The sequence below is a fragment of the Hakea prostrata genome, chromosome 3 (assembly GCF_041222555.1).
Source record: "Hakea prostrata isolate BN-2017 chromosome 3, UWA_Hpros_2, whole genome shotgun sequence".
NCBI classification, from domain to species: domain Eukaryota; kingdom Viridiplantae; phylum Streptophyta; class Magnoliopsida; order Proteales; family Proteaceae; genus Hakea; species Hakea prostrata.
The window spans coordinates 27579274-27601699 of NC_142602.1; the positions used below are offsets into that span (position 1 = coordinate 27579274).

General features: G+C 36.2%; 1 long non-coding RNA gene across 1 annotated transcript; it reads right to left on the reverse strand.

Annotated features, from left to right (window-relative positions):
* Window positions 1–13879: 13879 nt before the first annotated feature.
* Window positions 13880–21815, reverse strand: LOC149021951 (uncharacterized). The gene is made up of 3 exons (XR_016172511.1): window positions 21782–21815; window positions 14112–14167; window positions 13880–13937 (listed from the first exon to the last, which is right to left on the reverse strand). It is a non-coding gene; the product is annotated as an uncharacterized LOC149021951 (long non-coding RNA).
* Between the last annotated feature and the right edge of the window lie 611 nt (window positions 21816–22426).

A 22426-nucleotide genomic window follows, 5' to 3' on the forward strand; every position in this document is an offset into this window, starting at 1 on the left:
AAAACAGGTAACAGGTTTCGGCAGAAAATCCAGAAATAGTTCAGCAACTTCGAACAGGGATTCGGAGGGCTATACAAGGTCAAATTGAGTGAGATTTTCTCCTAAAAGTCAATCAAGAAGTCTAGTTTCCAGAAATATTTTTGGATCAAGCATGGGAGGTCATTAGGTTCACCAACTAAGCTCACCTTCTTCGATGCGCAAGCAGGATTTGCCAGACACAGTTCAGCAACTTCGGACAGGGATTTGGAGGGCTATATGGGGTCAAATGGAGTGGGATTTTCTCCTACAAGTCCATAAAGAAGTCTAGTTTCAGGAAATATATTTGGATTGATCACAGGAGTTCATTTGGTATTTCAACTAATTCACCCCTCTTCGGTGCGCAGATTCAAAACTAACACTGACAATGCTCTCAAGTGAGGGGCATCATCGTCAATGTCCACGGGCTTGGGTTCCGACACCAAATCATCAACCAAAAGGGTCCACAAGTATATTTTCCCCCACTTTGGGTCTTCGGACCTATAAACATAACCGGTCCCGGGCCGGGTCAAGGTAGGATAAGGCCAGACATTACAGATCTACCCTAAGGGAAAGGTCTGACATGGCTTCCTAAGGTTTTCAAAGATAGTAATATTGAAACTAAGGTCCAACTTTAAGGTCTAATATCAAAAAAGTCTTTCTTTATCCCAAAATAAAAAGGGTGTCCGGGCTAGGTTTGGGCTGGATGTTACATAAACCATGTAACCTGCACAACTCGCCCACCCATTTGACTCCCTTCTGAATATGTAAGGGCACACAATAAGCTGAAACCAACTTTGGGTCATTGAACTGGTCTTTGGACCCAATTATTTCTGACCATCTGTGTTTCCTTTTCAACATATACTTGTACCTTTGAAAACTCATCAACTGCTTTCATTTTTCTTTTCTTCTATGTCTTTTTTCTCTTTTTCTTTCAGTGGGGGGTGGGGCATAGAACTAATAAAGTCATATAAAAATTCAGTCAGAAAATAAAACCAATAAAACTGAACTGAAACAAAAAAATAGTCTACCTTGAGAGCATAAATCAAAGAGAGAGTGATCCTTTGACCAAAACCTCTACCCAAAAACCATCTTAAACAAATTGAAACCCAGTTGACAGCAAACAAATAAGGGTACCATTAAAATATATTCAGAAAATATAACACAAATGGAATTTAAAGGAATCCAAAATAGAGCACACTAACTGAAAGAGACTGATATCCTTCAATTAACACTTTTAATTCAATGGAATCTAAAACAGTCTTCTCAGAGAGCACAGAGAAAGAGAGAGAGAGAGAGAGAGAGAGAGAGAGAGAGAGAGAGAGAGAGAGAGAGATTGGGTGAAATCCTCATATCAATACCTTCAACTGGAAAATACCTCTGAACAAATTGAGACCCTGATGACAATGGATAGATTAAGGCACCATCAGATTGTATTTAAAAATGTAACTCTTATAAAATCAAAAGAATCTATTATAAATTATAATATACTAGGGAAACAAAAAACTGAAGAACGAGTGAAATACTATGACTAATACTTCTATTAAAAAATCTATTTTGAACACATCCGACCCTTAGCAGGAATTGACAAAAAAAGGCAGCATCAAATTATATTAAAAAATATGGTACTCATACATTTAAAAAGAATCTGAAAACATAGTCTGCTTAGAGTCAAAAATAAAATAGAATCAAAGAGAGAAAGAGAGAGTCACCACTAAACAACTGAGAATAAATAAATGAATTGTTGATTTTGTCTCGTCTATAGGAAGAGATAATTGTGTGCACATAGCATCAAGTTTATACCACTAAACAATTTGGGAATAAATAAATGAGTTGCAACAATAAGATATAAACAAAGTAAATAGGAAAACAAGCCTTCCCAAACAAAAAAAAAGAACAGTAATTGAACCAAAAAAAGAAAAAGAGATAAGAATGAACTTTGTACCACCGATTTGATACCCCCACTAAACTACTAAGAATGAAAGAAGAGCCATGCAAAGAACAATCTATAATGGAACCATCCACTAAAATACCTATTACGGAATTAGCAAACAATTATAACGTCATACCCATCCATATTCCGAATGGAACAAAAGGCAAATGCTACAATAGGCAAGTGCAACAATGATCCAAGTAAAACTGTAAAATACATGCCCAAAAATTTCAAGGAAACCATCATTCTTCAATTTTTATAACAACTTCGAAGCATGGCATCATTGTATATTCCATGAACCCATACCCAACCTTAAAGCTGAAAAAAACTTTACTAGCCGTGGTAAACCTACTCTTATATCTTGCAACAATAACTTGTTTTACCCTGCCAATAACACATCTTATTTTTATACTCACCAGAATGTAGATTGAAAATCACATACCAAACCATTAGGTCTAATATCAGAAAAAGGAATACATTAATGAATAAGAGCACTAACAAAACATAATCAAATGACGGGTAAGAAGATCCCAGTTGAAGTCAGAGTCTATTATTTTAGGCTATAAATAGCCTCTTCATGCATTGTGAATTGCCTGAGTGACAGGATTCCTTTGAGGGAGACCCTACTGTTGTCTTTGAGAGAGCTCTTAAGTTAATCCTAGCATTTATGCAAGCCTGCATTCAGGTATTGAAGCTTCAATCATCACCAACAACCTTATTTGAGTTCTTAGCAAGCCACGTTAAGTCACAGCCCCTCCCCCATCCTTTCCCCTTTCTTGTGCAACCCTAGAAGACCTTCCCCCTTCCACCATTTCCTTTATTGCCCCTCCCCTCTTGTCTAGCCCTAGAAACACCAACAACCCCATTGCAGTTACCCCTCTCCACTTCATGTTCTCGTTCAACAACTCCGACACCCCTTTCCCTTGCAGCCGTAAGTCTCCCCCACTTCTCCCCTGTTTCTGCGATTGCAATAGCATCCTCCCTTGGTTAAACCCACCTCCCTAGCCCTCTTGACCCCTTTCCTCCTCTCTTGGATCACACCATACCCTAAAATGCAATCTTCTAGTCGTTTGTCCCATCCAGCCTACTTTCCCTAACTTGAGAATTTTGCAAGTCTTTTTCAACCTTGAATTCTGTGGAATTTTTAAGACTTCTAGACTTCTAGAAATCTGACTTCTACCAAGTTTGTCAATTAGATTCCATTCTAGCTGGAGTAACAATGGTGACAGTTCTAACGGCAAGAACAGCAAGGAGTATCCTTAATCTATCCCTAGCTGAACCCTCTAAACCCTAATACTTGAACCTGCAATAATCCTGAACCCTTTCACACTGTGTCTGAACTTGAGAGTGAGAAAATACCCTCTGAAACCCTAGGAATTTCATCCCTCTTTGCCAGAATTTCCTGGGCAGCCACAAATCTAGGAAAATTTACAGCTTTACCCTTAACCCTAAATCTGTGGTTGCATCACATTATCTCATTCAATGCAACATATATCCATTCAAAATCATGTCCTAGGATAAAAAGCCATCATAAAGAGGAATAAGATGCAACATCAATATATGCACTGATTCAAAGAGCACCAAACCCGATCAAAATAAAAGAGAAAAAAGATAAGAAAAACAGCTCAAAACTGGTTTAATGATTGTCATTCTGTATCAGTGCATCACAGAATGCAACCCAAGCACAGAAATCGTGCTTCATTTCTCAACAGATCCTGAAAAGAAAGGTGTACAATAACCACCCACGAAATCTTAATCAAAGCATCACCATCTTTCCCCATCAATGGAAAGGGAAAGATAGTAAATGGGGTTCAGCACCAACCTTAACATCCCTATATCGCTAAGAAAATGTAATTCAGCTCCAAAACCAAATAAAAAATGGGGAGCAAATAAAAGTTTGATGCGTTCAATACCTCAACTAGTATCCGTACCATGCAATCCTCAATCCTCTGATATTCATGTGTTTCTATGCACATCATTGTATAACTTCCATGTATGATGAATCAAAAAATTAGGCCTCCAATCCAACAAAGAAATGACACCATGCAATGTGAAAAAAAAGTACCGACCAAGGTGTCAAAACCGTGCAATCTTCAGCTTGGTGTCAAAAGTTGTGTTCATTTTGTGCAATACCATGTAAACGATGTGCATCATATATCAATGAATGGCGCTTCTTAAGATAAAAAGGCTGACATCTTGCATTGTGAAAGCAAAATTTCCAACCAAGGCACAAAAGAAGTAGATCTAAATATAGATCAAGGTGTCAAACCATGCAATCTTCTGCTTGGTATCAAAAGTTATGTTCATTTGTGCAATATCATGTAAACGATGTGCATCATATATCAAAGAATCATCCTTCTTAAGCTAAAAAGGATGACATCTTGCAGTGTGAAAGCAAAATGATGAATAAATTATCCAGAATTTTTAAGTTTACTTGCATGACCAATTGAATGGCTTGAAATGACTAGGATTGCAACAATGCCATCAACTAGTAGTAATTTTGGCTATAAAAAGATAATATAATCCTAAACACGTTAAAAATTAAAAAGGTAGTGTATATAATTAACAAACGAGAAGACAAAACTTTTGTTGAACAAAATTACCTACTAACTTTGATGAAAACATTAGGAAGGAAAATTAATAAATAAAAAAGTAGTCCAAGAATTCTACCTTAATAGGAGTCCAAACCCTCACCCCATCAAACAGTTTCACGTAAACCAGGTATAAAAAGAACAAACACCAACCAAAACCTGTATCCAATCTGAAACTTGAGCCTGATCTCCCCAGCATATTAGTCTGAATACCATAATAATAAGAAAATGCCCAATTACCATTTACAAGTCACCTCTGGGTTTTGTCTATTAAAAATATTAAGTTATCCTAATCCCCTTGGTCAGCTACATCTTTGTTAAGAACAAGAAGAAGTTTAGAAGCATGACCAATAACGTTGGATGATGAGACTGTCAAAATCAACCTTCTCATCAGAGCTGAATACACAACCTGCTCCTCCACCCTCCCACTGCAGTCCACTACTTCAATATTGAGTTGCTGAAATTGTTTCCCAGCATCTAAAGTAGCATGCATCACTGAAACAAACTGTAGCATTTTGGCATGGTAAACGTAGTGCACAGAGACAAGATGACAAAGTGATAGTATTGAACTATAGCAGCAGATTAGAATCACCCAATGAAATTGAAATTTAAATTGATTTGGAAATCATACCAAATCAGCATTATACGATGACCTCCATCCTATGGTGTTCCTCTGCCATTTATGAGTGGATATGGGATCTCATACCACATTAGCTTGGAATTCAAGACCCTTGCTGCACCATAGAGGTGCATCCTTGGAATTCAAGACCCTTGTGAACAAAGGAATAGATTGATAGGTTAGAAAAAAAAAAATGAAAACCATGTCAAAAATTTAAATTTTATTTTCAAAAAATCTTACTAGAAAATTCCTTGAAATCGATGTCAAGTAGAAGAGTATTTGTGTCTCGAATTCTTGTACCCATTTGGAGATTGACCCATTATGACATTATTGTTGCAACCTGAATGGGACTTTTCCCAAGGAATATGATGGTAGCGTAGGGCCTGGACTTATCAAGGTGCAGAGGCAAAACCAAGGCGTACAACACAAAATGACCTCTTCTAGGAGTATTAACATACTCCTATGGCTTGTTGTATAAGAAAGTGAAACAAGAGGTTTGGGGGTTTTTTGAGTTGGACTTTTCAGGGTAAATGTTCTTTCATGACCATTGGTCTCCTTGAGAGATATTTGATGCCCCTTTCTTCCCAACTTCAGCATCACTCAGGAGATACCACATCATAATTGTGAATAAAATACATTAAATCTGCAAGTGAACTTTGGTCTGTTTAATTTTTCATTTGTGTTTCTTTGGTGTTTGTGCACAGAATTCCGAATAGTGATTTGAAAACAAATCCTGAAGATGATAAACAGAACTTAAAGTGTTTTTCGAAATATAATACTCAATCAGAAGTACAATATGAAAAGAAAAGAAAATGAAGGAATGCAAATAAAATACTAATCTAAACCCGTGCAGAATCAACGAAGAATAAGAACCAGGAATAAGGAGATGAAGTGGGCAGTAGGTAGGATGAACCCTAGATTAGGCTAAACTACTGCTGGATGAGATCTCCCAATAAAAACAAACCAAAAAGCATCTTAAAAGTTAATAGAGAAGTCAACATTCTCAGATGAAGATCAAACTATTTGTCAATTACAAACAAGTAGTGGGGATACCCATTAGAAGATAGTAATGAGTTTACTGTCTGATTGAATGTAATCAATCAAAATCAGGAACTCAAATTAAAGTCAAGTTCTTGAGCTCTTAGGAGGTCTAATCAATTACCTAGAGATATAATTCAAATAATTTGAAAAACATAGTTCTGTGATTGTAACCTGAAAATGGGGATTTTTAATGTAACTCCATAAATAAAACTTTGAACGGGGAGATGCCCTAGTCGAAGGATCCTCTTTACTGGTTCCCTTAAATGCTTCAAACATCACCCCAACCAATGAAGTACACTTGTGTATCCCAAGATTCACAGGGATCAACTATCGACCAGTACACAAGGACCTTGAATGAACCAACCAAGTTCAACTAGGTCAATAGAGTATGGGGACCACTTGATGAAACAAAGTTGATGAAACGGCAATACTTGTGCGCCCACAGCTCTTGGCAGCAACAACAGAAAAACCTTTTATTCCGTTTCAACACTGAAGTTAGATGGTTACATGCATCAAAATATAAAGACCAAAATCCTAAATCATATCTTGGAACTGAAAGTGTATTGAACGAACTCGAACTCTAACACAGAACTAAAACAGACCAAATGTTAAATGAAAAAAATAACCCCTAATAACTATATAGATCCATTGAAGTCAGTCCAACCTTGCAAATGCATCACCAATAAACAGAAGCAACATTTCTTAAATTGTTCACGAAAGTACACCTTCAATTTTAACTTGAGGCTGAAGAAGAAAGACGTATAAGCAATACTTATTGAAGATGGTTTAACATATCTGAAAAGCAGTTAAATTCTACTAGAAATAAATACCAGATGACGCACATATCAAATATGTATTTGGATAGGTTCATCACCATCCACATTAGTCGGACAGACATAATTCAGCAACATATATTTAAAAGAATTAAAAAATAACCTACCTATCCAACAAGTATCAAATTAAAATGAAAATTAAGTGTACTCCACTAAGAAAGAGATCAGTTATGACTGAATTAACCTTATTTCTCGAAAGGATGACAAGTGAAAGCAAACAATGCAAAGCAACCAGGGCTTGTACCACAGCATGAAAATCAGGATAATATTCTACTGAGGCCCATTAAGAAACTATCCCATTCAGCCAGACAAGCAACAGCAAGTACCTTTTTGGCAAGTGATAACTGATCTAAAGCTGTCAAAACTTTAGGAGGGTGATAAAAAAAACTGTCTTTTTGGTACTATTGACCTCAATCTAACTTAATGGAACCTTTACATTTGAAGGCAACTGCAGCCAAAGCTGAATCAGGTTAACCTCCAACTAAACAACAAAAACATGGATAATTGGTGATAAAATAAAATAAAATAAAAAACCTGTCTTTTTGGTACTACTGACCTCAATCCAACTTAATGGAACCTTTACATTTGAAGGCAACTGCAGCCAAAGCTGAATCAGGTTAACCTCCAACTAAACAACAAAAAGATGAATAAATTATCCAGAAATTTTAAGTTTACTACATAACCAGTACTCACTGAAACCATGAGCCTTGCAAACATACATGAAGAGCCTGAAATGACTGGGATTAAACAATGCCATCAAGAGGTGGTAATTTTAGCCATAAAAGAAAATAATATCCCAAACACATTAAAGATGTAAAAGGTAGAGTGCATATAACTAACAAACAAAAAGGCAGAAAAAGAACAAACATAACCTAAATCCTTTATCCAATCTGAAATTTGAGGCTAATCTCCCTAGCATATTAGTCCAATTACCCAACTACCAAGAAAATTCCCAATTACCGTTCCAAAATAAGACCTTGCAAAAGAAAACAGTTTCAGGATTTTAAAGATATTATCAAGGACCATTATGAAGTGAGTTGTAGATTTATTCAGGTTTGTATCTTTCCTTATTATCTTGTAATTATGTGTAAGGCTATACCCTCAGGTTCAACCCAGCCCTGAGACCAACATAGGCCAATTTTCAACCATATCACAGTCAAAAGTTTTTCCAACCGCCCAATTTTGGCTTTTGAACCCAAACCATGCATTGGTTTCACAAACAAACACTCAAAATACATGAATAAGAGCACCAACAAAACATAATCGTAGGATGGGTAAGAAGAACCACATTGTATAAAAAGCAATGTATCCACTCAAAACCATGCAGCATACGTCCACTCAAAACCATGTTCTAGGATAAAAAGCCATCACGAAGAGGAATAAGAAGCAACTTCAATATACACACTGATTCAAAGAGCACCAAACCTGATCAAAATAAAAAGAATAAAAGATAAGAAAAACAGCTCAAAACTAGTTTAATGATCATCACTTTGTATCAGTGCATCAGAGAATGCAACCCAAGCACATAAATCATGCATCATTTCATAACAGATCATGAACAGAAGAGTGTACACCCCTATATCTTTAAGAAAGGGATGTACATCCCACCCATGAAATCTTAATCGAAGCATCACCATCTTTCCCGGTCAATGGAAAGGGAAAGACAGTAACTGGTTCAACACCAACTTTAACATCCCTATATCACTGAGTAAATGTAATTCAACTCCAAAACCAATTTAAAAAATGAGGAACAAAGAGAAGTTTGATGCTTCAATATCTCAACTAGTCTCCATACCATGCACTCCTCAATCCTCTGATATGCATGTGTTTCATGCATATTTTTCTATGCACATCATTGTATAACCTCCGTGTATCATAAATCAAATAATTAGGCCTCCTGTCCAACAAACAAATGACATAAAAAGTACCGACCAAGGTGTCAAAACCATGCAATCTTCAGCTTGGTATTGAAAGTTGTGTTCCTTTGTGCAATACCATGTAAACGATGTTCATCATATATCAAAGAATAATGCTTCTTATGCTAAAAAGGCTGACATCTTGCATTGTGAAGGCAAAGTAACCAACCAAAGCACCAAAGAAGTAGATCCAAATATAGACCAAGATGCAATGCAATAAAATATTTGTTCAATGTTCAAAGATTGTATGCTTATTCAAGCACCACAAAAATGAGAAACTTTACATTTATAGTGGTTATATAATTTTACCTACCAACTTGGTCAAAATGAGGGGGGGGGAGGGGGAGGGGACTAAAGAAACAAAAAGATTCACGCCCATTATTTCTAGTATATACCCATCATTTCTTCTTTCATTTGGAGGGGGCTGAGTAGCAAATCACACAGAATAATATACAATAACACACGCAATTTAAGAACATTATTTTTGAACATCAAAAGTCAAAACTTAAATATTTGAAAATAAAGAATTTACAGTAAATTGTGAGCAGTGATCCATATATCCAACCTTAAGGTGTCCTAATCAGTAAAAGAAACTTCACAAAGTGTGATAGGTCTGAACTTTTATTAACTCGAGGCCTAGATAAGTGTTAGCAATAACCTCAAATGCACAGCAGAATCAAGCATAAAAGAGAGACAAGAAACAACGATTTTACTTGGTTCAGTCAAGTGACCCACATCCAAGGATGAGTCCAGAGGACTCAAGATAACATGCACAACTAAATCAATGTAAAGTTGGGCACAAGGAGACTCTCAAATAACATAGACAACCTCTCTACAAAAGGAACTTTCAAGAGATCATCCAAGAAGACATGGCGTCACAACTGAATACCAAAGGAAAGATCTCACCTGGAACATGCACAGCAGCATCACATCCATGCACAGCACAAAGCTAACACCGGAAGCTAGAACACCATTGAATCACAGAGGAAACCAACCACCAAGCCTCAAACCAAAGAGGAATTGCAACTCAAAGAGAAAGAAAACCCAACGTTGAACATATAAAACCCTAAACCCAAAATAGGGGTTTAAATATACAACACTAGAAAGCACTGAAAAGCCCTCTAAATGAACACAAACTACAAGTAAATACTTCAACAAAGAATGACCAATATGCCCCTGCTAAGAGAGAGATATTCCAACACTAAGCCAATACAGTAACTTTTATTTGTCTAGTCTATTAGAAAAGCTTTAGGACATTCTGGTGAAACTAACAAGGTGATTATCATCTATAGCAACCATTTCATTCTCAACAAAGGGGGAAATACAGTCCATTTTATATGCTTACCTGGGACAGTCAGCTTGAAGTTGATAGTTATCTGTATCTACATAGAACCTCCAACTAACAATAAACAAATCAGTCAATGTTTCAAGAATTCAATAGATAGATTGAAGCGCAGTCACATGGAGTCAAATTCTTGAAAGAGATTCAAGGCAATCCATACAGTAATATGATAAAATAGCTACTAAAAGTTTGAATTAGCTCTGACAGTCCGATCTAGAGTTGCCACCATGCAGTAGACAAAATCAGACTTCTAAGGATCCCAACCCACAATCAATGGACAAATAGATTAGTAATAGATCTAAAATAATAGCAATATAATTCCAATCCGGTACCTGAACTAAAAGAAAAGATCAAGCTTCCTAGATTTCAAATACTAGACTAATGGGACTCTCAAGGAATCAATGTGAAAAGTAGATTGTGAACAAATGAATAGATTGATAGGTTAGAAATCAGAATAGAAAACCATTTTATTAAAATTTAAAATTTTCAAAAAATCTTACTAGAAAAGATTCCTTGAAATTGGTGCAAAGTTGAAGATGTTCGGGCATTTGTGTCTTGAACTCTTGTACCTGCTTTGGAGATTGACCAATCATGACATTTTTGTCGCAACCGGAATGGGACTTTTCCCAAGGACTGTGATGGTAGAGTAGGCTTGCACCTATCAAGCCTATTTTGGAGGTGCAGAGGCAAAACGAAGGCATTCAATACATATTGACCTATCTTGCCTATTGGAGGTATAGGAGTACAACAACATACTTCATTGGATTGGGGGTTTTGAGTTGAGACTTTTCTGGGTAAATGTTCTTCCATGACTATTGGTCTTTTTGAGAGATCTCCAATGTCCCTCTCTTCCCAACTTCAGCATCACTTGGGAGAAAGCATTTCTTAATTGTATATAAACTACATTAAATCTGCATGAGATCTTTGCTCTATTTAATTTTTTTTCTTCTTCCTTTGTTCTGTGTGTCTGTTCACAATTCCAAATGGTTATTTGAAAACAAATCCTGAAGATTATAGACAGAACTTAAAGTTGCAGTTTCAGAATAAAGCACTCAATCAGAAGTACAATATTAGAAGAAAAGAAATTAAAGGAATGCACATAAGCATGATATTCCAAAATACTAATCTAAAGCCGCACAGAATCAAAGAAGAACAAGAACCAGGAATAAGGAGACGTGGTGGGCAGTAGGTAGGTTGAGCTTGGGCTAAACGCCTCCTGGACAGCATACCCCAGCAAAAACAAACCAATAAATCATCTTAAAAGTCAACAGAGAAGTCAACATTTTCTAAAGGTCAAACTATTGTCAGTCACAAACAAGTAGTGGGGATATACGATGGTGGGAGATCTCGCGAGATATCTCTCTATTTTGACATAGCGAGACGAGATGAGAGGCGAGATCTGCGAGATGGGAGATCTCGCCACATCTCGCCGAGATCTCGCCATATCTCGCCGAGATCTCGCCGAGATCTCGCCATATCTCACCGAGATCTCGCTGAGATCTCGCTGCAACCATAAAAAATTGCCAGAAACTTATTTTTTGCCGGAATTTGTTGGGGATTCAACTTCTAAACATCTTTAAGACATCTACAACATCAAATTATCATCATTCAAGCCTATTTCAACTAGATCTATAGCAAAGGTAAGATTTTCCCCCAAATTTGAATTTTTTTCAAATAGAATATTCTACAATGGGTGTGTGAGTTTAGTGTAAATATATGTTGATCCACAAGCTTTGATCTAACTTTCATGGAAACCAATTTAATGTGACAGTTAAACCTATATGTGACATACTATAGTGATGAGTTGACTTAGGAGTCATATGTGGCCACCGTTCAGAATCAGTTGATATAGAATGCTGAGTGATACTCTTGCTTGTCTTGTAATCTTATTACTCACATACTCTTGTGATTGTGATTGTGAACTTATGGATTATGATTTATGACTTACTAAAAGTCTAAAACTTCTTATGGTTGTAAAACTTTGAAGCCATTTAAGTTCTTTGATAGTTTGATGTGTAATGTATTTAATACTTTATAGTTGATAACATGAATTACTTGATATCTCTACATTTCGGTTTTACACATAGGGTTGACTTAGAAGACGTAGTTAGGGTTATTTTCTCACAATTCTAAGGCCACCAATGTGTTCAAAAGGCCTTAAATAGACTAAATACCAAATTTCAGCCCAACCGGGGCCCTAAAACCCACCGAGATGGGTCACCGAGATTACGCCAAAATTTTGGTAGATCTCGACCGAGGTCTTGCCATCTCGATCGAGATCTCTCTATTTTGGAGTGGCGAGATCTCGCTCGAGAGCGAGATCTCCCACCATGGATATACCCATTAGAAGATAGTAATGAATGTAATCAATCAAAATCAGGAACTAAAATTGAAGTTGAGTTCTTCAGCACTTAGGAGGTCTAATCAATTCACAAATTATAAATCAAACCTAGAGATATATAATTGAGATAATTTGGAAAACTTAGTTCTGTGACTATAGCCTGAAAAAAATGGAGATTTTTAATGTTACTCCAGAAATAAAACTCAGAATGGGGAGACACCCTGGTCGAAAGATCCTCTTGAGTGGTTCCCTTAAATGCTTCAGACATCGCTCCTACCAATGAAGGACACTTGTGTATACCTAGATTCACAGGGATCAACTATCGGCCAGCCAGTACACAAGGACCTTGAATGAACCAGCCAAGTTCAACTAGGTCAATAGAGTATGGGGATTGGGGACCACTTAAGGAAACAAAAGTTGAAGAAATGGCAATACTTGTGCACCCAAAGCTCTTGGCAGCTACAACAGCAAAACCTTTTATTCCATTCCAACACTGAAGTTAGATGGTTACATGCATCGAAATATAAAGATTAAGATCCTAGCTCATACCCTGGAACATAAAGTGCACTGAACTCGAACTCCAACACAGACTAAAACAAGACCAAATGTTAAATGACTACAATAACCCTTAATAACTATAAAGGCCCCTATTGAAGTCAGTCCTACCTTGCAAATGCATCATCAATGAAATGAAGTTAAAATCTACTAGAACTACATACCAGATGGTGCCCAAAGCAAATATACATTTGGATAGGTTCATCATCATCCACAAAAGTTGGACAAACATGATTCTGCAACATATGCTTAAAAGAATTAATATAACCGGACCATCCAACAAGTAACAAATGACGTGAAAAAATAAGTGTATGCCACTAAGAAAGACATAAGTTATGATAGAATTACCTTATTTCTCGAAAGGCTGGCAACTGAATGCAGACAATCGAAAGCAGCTAGGGCTTACAACAGCTCAAAATTCAGGATAATATTTTAGAAAAGTCCATTAAGAAAATCTCCCACGCAGCTCGACAAGCAACGGCAAGTTCCTGTTAGGCGAGGGATAATGAACTGTCATTTTGGTTCTACTGACCTCAATCCACTTTAATGAAACCTTTACATTCGAAGGCAACTGCAGCCAAAGCTGAATCAATTTAACCTCCAACTAAACACCAAAATGATGAGCAAATTATCCCAAAATTAAGTTTACTACATAACCAGTACTCACTGAAATCATGAGCCTTGCAAACTTACATGAACGGCCTGAAATGACTAGGATTGAAACAATGCCATCAACTAGTTGTAATTTTAACTACAAAAAGATAGTATTATCCTAAATACATTAAAAATGAAAAAGGTAGAGTATATAAATTAAAAAAACGAAAAGGCAGAACTTCTGTTGAACAAATCACCTACAACTTTGATGAAAACATTAGGCAAAAAAATAATAACTGAAAAAGAATTCTACCTTATTAGGAGTCCTCACCTGCTGAAATTGTTTCATGAAAACCAGGCATAAAAAGAACGAACATAAACGTAAACCTGAATCCAATCTGAAATTAGAGGGCTGATCACCGCTGCATATTAGTCCGATACCATAATACTAAGAAAATCCCAAAGTACCATTTACAAATAAGACCATGCAAAAGATAAGAGAAGAAAAGAAAACAGTCTCAGGTTCTTATAGATATTATCAAGGACCATTCACAACAGAGAGGAGTGTCCTGATTGTGATGTGAGTTGAGTCATAGAGTTAAGTTAGTTTGTATCTTTTCTTATTATGTTGTAATTAAGTGTTAGTAAGGATCTAACCTCAGTTTCACCCCAGCCCCGAGACCCAAATGGGCCAGGTTTCAACCATATCTCAGTCAAAACCAGGAACTTTCTTGAGGCCAACTCGAAACTTATTTCCATGTCTCAAAAGGTTTTCGTGCTGCTCATTTTTGACATTGTGAACCCAAACCAAGTTTCAAAAAGTACATCCATGTTGTTTAACCCAAATTTGATACTATATATTGTTCTTGGAAATTGTACAAAACCAGAATTGACGAAAATATCATTTAAATATTATTCCATTTACTTTTCACAAAATAAGCAAATTAATTAAATCCAATGAAAACAGTCAAATAGAAGTACTGAGAATGGCAAAGTATTTACTGAACTAAAGCAAAGGCAAGCAGACTAGAATTGATTGGTTAAACGAAGGTTATGGAGGGCAGTAAAATTAAAAAAAAGTCTAGGTACTGATCCATGACAACTGACTCCATAATATTTCTTTTCAACATTTCAATGTACTGAACTAAAGCAAAGGCTAGCAGACTAGAATTGATTGGTTAAAAGAAGGTTATGGAGGGCAGTAAAATTAAAAAAGTCTAGGTACCATGACAACTGACTCCATAATATTTCTTTTCAACACTTCAATGTTATGAAATTACCTCTATTAATTCATCCAAAAAGAAAAGAAATTTCCTCTATTAGATGTGTGGATTGTGATACAGACCTGAATTCCAAATTGTGCATCCCAAGCTGTTTCCAGTAAAGACCAATTAATAAATCAAATTTTCCTTTAGACCTGTGCAATTGTTGGGTATCTCAAATAAGCACACAAACAAGTTAAGAAACCACAAAGTTAAAGCAGAAAGACAATTCTGCACTCACCTCTGGGTTTTGTCCTTTAGAAACATTAAATAAGTCCTCCAAATCCCCTTGGTCTGCTACACCTTTGCATGACCAATAACATTGGATGATGAGACTGTCAAAATCATCTCAGCAGAGCTGAATACACAACCTGCTGCTCCACTCTCCCGCTGCAGTCCTCTTCTTCAATATTGAGTTGCTGAAATTGTTTTCCAGCATCTGAAGTAGCATGCATCACTGAAACAAACTGTAGCATTTTGGCATAGTAACTGTAAGTGCACAGGGACAAGATGACAAACTGATAGTATATTGAGCTATGTTCAGAAGTCTGGGAAACATGTGCAGAACTTTATGAAATGCTAGAAGTGAGAGAAGAGAGAGAGGGAGAGAGGGAGAGAGAAATGATATAAAATTTTATATTATTCAGAGAAAAACAAGATGAACTGGAAAACTACATTTGGTGTACATCCAAAGCAGTGTTTGACAGATCTTTTTAGGACAAAATAAGCATAAGCAGGCTTATTATTTCTGAGTGAAGACAAACCATCAAAAAGGCAAAGTTTTATTTATTTATTCCAAGATGAAGTATGCAGTGGTACCTACGAAGCATCTTAAATAGGTAAGTTATTTAGATGCCTACATAACACATACGTAAAATAAGCAACAATTTGTATAGGCCAGCATTATAGGAAATGCCTCTCAGTCTTCGTCATTGTCTTCCTCTTCTTCTACAAAATACACCATCAAAATCTATCAGCCAATACAATACAATTGATATTTAATGACACCAAGGACTCAATCTATAAAAAGGTTTCTGGATGTGTTAATACCTAAAGTATGTATGTGCACATATCAAGATGCATCCACCAATACTGGTTGATACATCTCCATATGTACCAATATGATAAACGTTCGATATGCTCCATAAAAAACCCCTTTTGATTCAGAAACTTAATATAAAAGGAAAACTCATTAACAAGAGTCCACTATCTTCTCTTAATCATGGTTTTTTTTCTTTCACGCTCTTGGGTTAAAAAATGAATCAAGGACTGCTACAATACCATCCATTCCAAGTTTCCATCATCCATTTCTCTTCATGGTTATATGATGATTATATATTGCTTATCCATGTACGTATTTCTTTTTCTTTTTTTGTACCTTGACTATTTTCATGTGTATCTGCAATGTTGGATATGCATCACCAATAGGGTACTCCTCTTAAAATCACCAAAGATATGATACATGACAATTGATACTTTAAACCTTGAATTTAATATTACAAATATGTCCTGAAAGACCGTTTTAGTACCTCGATGCAGTGGCAAATCCGATGGAAAATTCTTGCAATCCCACACTGAATAAGCAGTGACCTTCCTAAGGTTGTTAAAACTGAAGAAATCAAAGACATGACTTTACATCTTGCAGTCACACATGAATCTTTCTCACAACCTCCACCAAACTCTGTACAGCTCCACACAGTCCAATTGAATCTGCAATTTCAGAACCAGCATTCAAACACAACATAATGAGCTTCTATCACACAAAGGATGGGTTACCTGCTAATCAAATGAAAGATATAGTAAGAGTGTGATCATTAACTATAGCAAACAGCCAGTCTCAGACCCATCAGAATTACTCTTCAACACCCTAAGGACCATTAACTGAATAATTTAACAGCAGACCTACGGGGAAAACACAAAGAAAAACAATTCGACTAAATGAAGGGAATTCATGAACATTGACAAGGGGGTAGTCAAAAACCACCACTATAACACATTAACCATGTAGCCTACACAAGTGGCCCACCCGTTTGACTCAATCCCTTCTGAATATGTAAGGGCACACAATAAGCTGAAACCAACTTTGGATCGTTGAACTGGTCTTTGGGCCCAATTATTTCTCATCATCTGTGTTTCCTTTTCAACATATACTACTACCTTTGAAAACTCATCAACTGCTTTCATTTTTCTTTTCTTCTATGTCTTTTTATCTTCTTCTTTCAGTGGGGGGTGGGGGATTGGTTAAGTTAACGAGGATTATCAACCACCAGCGATGAAATGCTAGTAACCAGTCTATTTCCTAAAACCAAGATAAAATCTCCATTCAGTCTCCATCTGTATAATAATGTACTTTAACATCTTTGAGCATGAAATAGTAGGCTTTCTGATAGAACTTGACATCCTTTCCCCTTACTTGCTATGAAACAAACTCCATAATTGCAAACTTTGCAGCCAATAATAAAGTTCAAGAAGCACAAAAGACAGAGACTTGCCAAATAAAGGAGCACAAAGACAAGAGATGAAAGAAAATACACACAATCACCCTCTGCTCTCAATGGAATTTCATATCGGGTGGGAACATCTGAGTAAGAAGATACCAACGAAGGACAACATCTAGTCCTTTTATGACGTCGGTCAGTTGTACATTAAAAAAAAACAGAGCCCTAAGGAAATCAATACATTCTTTCGGGGTATACAATACAAAATGACCTCTTCTAGGAGTATTAACATTCCATTTTATATGCTTATCTGGGACAGTCAGCATGAAGTTGATAGTTATCTGTATCTACATAGAACCTCCAACTAACAATAAACAAATCAGCCAATGTTTCAAGAATTCAATAGATAGATTGAAGCAGTCACATAGAGTCAAATTCTTGAAAGAGATTTAAGACAATCCATACAGTTATATGATAAAATAGCTACTAAAAGTTTGACTTAGCTCTGATAGTCAGATCTAGAGTTGCCACTATGATTCTGGCCTTCAGGTTTTCCAGAGCAGTAGACAAAATCAGACTTTTAAGGATCCAAACCAGCAATCAACAGACGAACAGATTAGTAATAGTCTAAAATAATAGCAATATAATACCAATCTGGTACTTGAACTGAAAGAAAAGATCAAGCTTCATAGATTTCAAATATTAGACTAATGGGACTCTCAAGGAATCAATGTGAAAAGTAGATTGTGCACCAATGAATAGATTGATAGGTTAGAAATCAGAATAGAAAACCTTTTTATTAAAATTTAAAATTTTCAAAAAATCTTACTAGAAAAGATTCCTTGAAATTGGTGCAAAGTTGAAGATTTTCTGGTATTTGTGCCTCGAATTCTTGTACGCGTTTCGGAGATTGACCAATTATGACATTTTTGTCACAACTGGAATGGGACTTTTCCCAAGGACTGTGATGGTAGAGTGGGCTTGCACCTATCAAGCCTACTTTGGAGGTGCAGAGGCAAAACGAAGGCATACAATACATATTGACCTATCTTGTAGGAGTATAACATACTTCATTGGCTTGGGGTTTTTGAGTTGAGACTTTTCCTGGTAAATGTTCTTCCATGACTATTGGTCTTTTTGTAAGATCTCTGATGTCCCTCTCTTCCCAACTTCAGCATCACTTGGGAGAAAGCATATCTTAATTGTGTATAAACTACATTAAATCTGCATGTGATCTTTGCTTTGTTTAATTTTTTTTTTTCTTCCTTTGTTCTGTGTGTCTGTTCACAATTCCAAATAGTGATTTGATAACAAATCCTGAAGATTATATGAAGTACAATATTAGAAGAAAAGAAATTGAAGCAATGCACATAAGTAGGATATTCCAAAATACTATTCTAAAGCCTCACAGAATCAAAGAAGAACAAGAACCAAGAATAAGGAGACGTGGCGGGCAGTAGGTATGTTGAGCTTGGGCTAAACGCCTCCTGGAAAACATACCCCAGTAAAAACAAACCAATAAATCATCTTAAAAGTAAACAGAGAAGCCAACATTTTCTCAAGGTCAACCTATTGTCAATCACAAACAAGTAGCGGGGATATACCCATTAGAAGATAGTAATGAGTTAACTTATTGAATGTAATCAATTAAAATCAGGAACTCATATTGAAGTCGAGTTCTTGAGCTCTTAGGTATAATCAAATTCCCAGATTATAAATCAAACCCAGAGATATAATTGAGAAAAATCTGGAAAACTTAGTTCTATGACTGTAGCCTGAAAAATCTAGAGATTTTTAATGTAACTTATTGAATGTAATCAATCAAAATTAGGAACTCAAATTGAAGTCGAGTTCTTGAGCTCTTAGGTCTAATCAAATTCCCAGATTATAAATCAAACATAGAGATATAATTGAGAAAATCTGGAAAACTTAGTTCTGTGACTGTAGCCTGAAAAAACTGGACATTTTTAATGTAACTCCAGAAATAAAACTCAGAACAGGGAGACAGCCTGGTCAAAGGATCCTCTTGACTGGTTCCCTCAAATGCTTCAAACATCACTCCTACCAGTGAAGGAAATTTGTGTATACCTAGATTCATAGGGATCAACTGTCGGCCAGGCAGTACACAAGGACCTTGCATGAACCAGCCAAGTTCAACTAGGTCAATGGAGTATGGGGATCGGGGACCAATTAAGGAAGCAAAAGTTGAAGAAATGGCAATACTTGTGCGCCCAAAACAGAAAAACCTTTTATTCATTTCCAAAACTGAATTTTGATGGTTACATGCATCGAAATATAAAGACTAAGATCCTAGCTCATAACCTGGAACAGAAAGTGCGCTGAACTCGAACTCCAGCACAGACTAAAACAAGACCAAATGTTAAATGACAACAATAACCCCTAATAAGTATAAAGCCCCTATTGAGGTCAGTCCTACCTTGCAAATGCATCATCAATGAATAGAAGCAACGTTTCTTAAATGTGTTCATGAAAGTAAACCTTCAATTTTAACTAGAGGCTGAAGAAGAAAGAAGTATAAGCATATCTGAAATGAAGTTAAATCTACTAGAAATACATACCGGATGGTGCCAGATCGAATATGTATTTAGACAGGTTCATTATCGTCCACAAAGGTTAGACAAACATGATTCTGCACATATACTTAAAAGAATGAAATTATAACCGGACCATCTAACAAGTAACAAATGACGTGAAAAAATAAGTGTATGCCACTAAGAAAGATATAAGTTATGACAGAATTAACCTAATTTCTCGAAAGGCTATCAACTGAATGCAGACAATCCAAAGCAGCTAAGGCTTGTACAACAGCTCAAAATTCAGGATAATATTTTAGAGAAGTCACTAAGAAAATCTCCCATGCAGCCCATAGATGCCATACCAACACCACTCTTTGGCGAGTGATTACTGACCTAAAGTCAAAACTTCAGGAGGGTGATAATGAACCGTCATTTTGGTACTACTGACCTCAATCCATTTAATGAAACCCTTACATTCAAAGGCAACTGCTGCCAAAGCTGAATCAATTTAACCTCCAACTAAACACCAAAATGATGAATAAACTATCCAGAAACTTCAAGTTTACTACATAAGCAGTACTCACTGAAATCATGAGCCTTGCAAACTTACATGAACGGCCTGAAATGACTACTGATTGAAACAATGCCATCAACTAGTTGAAATTTTAGCTACAAAAAGATAATATTATCCTAAATAAATTAAAAACGAAAAAGGTAGAGTGCATATAGTTAACAAGCGAAAAGGAAGACCTTCTGTTGAACAAATCACCTACTAACTTTGATGAAACATTAGGGGGGGAAATAACTAAAAAATAGCCCAAGAATTCTACCTTAGTAGGAGTCCTCACCTACTAAAACTGTTTCATGAAAACCAGGCATTAAAAGAACGAACATCAACGAAAACCTGAATCCAATCTGAAATAAGAAAGGCTGATATCTCCCCAGCACCATTTACAAATAAGACCTTACAAAAGATAAGAGAAGAAAAGAAAACAGTCTCAGGTTCTTATAGATATTATCAAGGACCATTTACAACAGAGAGGAGTGTCCCCATTGTGATGTGAGTTGAGTCATAGAGTTAAGTTAGTTTGTATCTTTTCTTATTATATTGTAATTAAGTGTTAGTAAGGTTCTAACCTCAGCTTCACCCCAGCCCCCGAGACCCAGATAGGCTGGGTTTCAACTTTCAACCATATATCTCAGTCAAAACCAGGAACTTTCTTGAGGCCAACTTGAAACTTATTTCCATGCCTCAAAAGGTTTTCGTGCTGCCCATTTTTGACATTGTGAACCCAAACCAAGTTTCGAAAAGTACATCCATGTTTAACCCAAATTTGATACTATATATTGTTCTTGGAAATTGTACAAAACTAGAATTGATTTGAAAATATCATTTAAATGTTATTCCATTTACTTTTCACAAAATAAGCAAATAAATTAAATCCAACGAAAACAGTCAGATAGAAGTACTGAGAATGGCAAAGTATGTACTGAACTAAAGCAAACGCAAGCAAACTAGAATTGATTGGTTAAAAGAAGGTTATGTAGGACAGTAAAATTAAAAAAAGTCTGGGTACTGATCCATGACAACTGACTAATGCAAGCAGACTAGAATTGATTGGTTAAAAAGAAGGTTATGGAGGACAGTAAAATTAAAAAAAGTCTGGTACTGATCCATGACAACTGACTCCATAATATTTCTTTTCAACATTTCAATGTCATGATATTACCTCTACTAATTCATCCAAAAAGAAAAGAAATTACCTCTATTAGATGTGTGGATTGTGATACAGACATGAATTCCAAATTGTGGTTCCCAAGCTGTTTCCGGTAAAGATCAATTAATAAACCAAATTTTCCTTCAGACCTGTGCAATTGTTGGGTATCTCAAAAATAAGCACACAAAACGAGTTAAGAAGTCACAAAGTTAAAGCAGTAAGACAAGTCTGCACTCGCCTCTGGGTTTTGTCCTTTAGAAACATTAAATAAGTCCTCCAAATCCCCTTGGTCAGCTACAGCTTTGCATGATCAATAACATTGGATGATGAGACTGTCAAAATCATCTCAGCAGAGCTGAATACACAATCCGCTGCTCCACTCTCCCACTGCAGTCCTCTTCTTCAATATTGAGTTGCTGAAATTGTTTCCCAGCATCTGAAGTAGCATGCATCACTGAAACAAACTGTAGCATTTTGGCACAAGAACGTCGGCAAGACAGGGACAAGATGACAAACTGATAGTATTGAGCTACATAGCAGCAGCTTAGACAAAAGCAAGGTTCAAAAGTCTGGGAAACATGTGCAGGACTTCATGAAATGAATGAAGTAAGAGAGAAGAGAGAGGAAGAGATAAATGATATAAAATTGGATATTATACACAGAAAAACAAGATGAACTGGCAAAGTACATT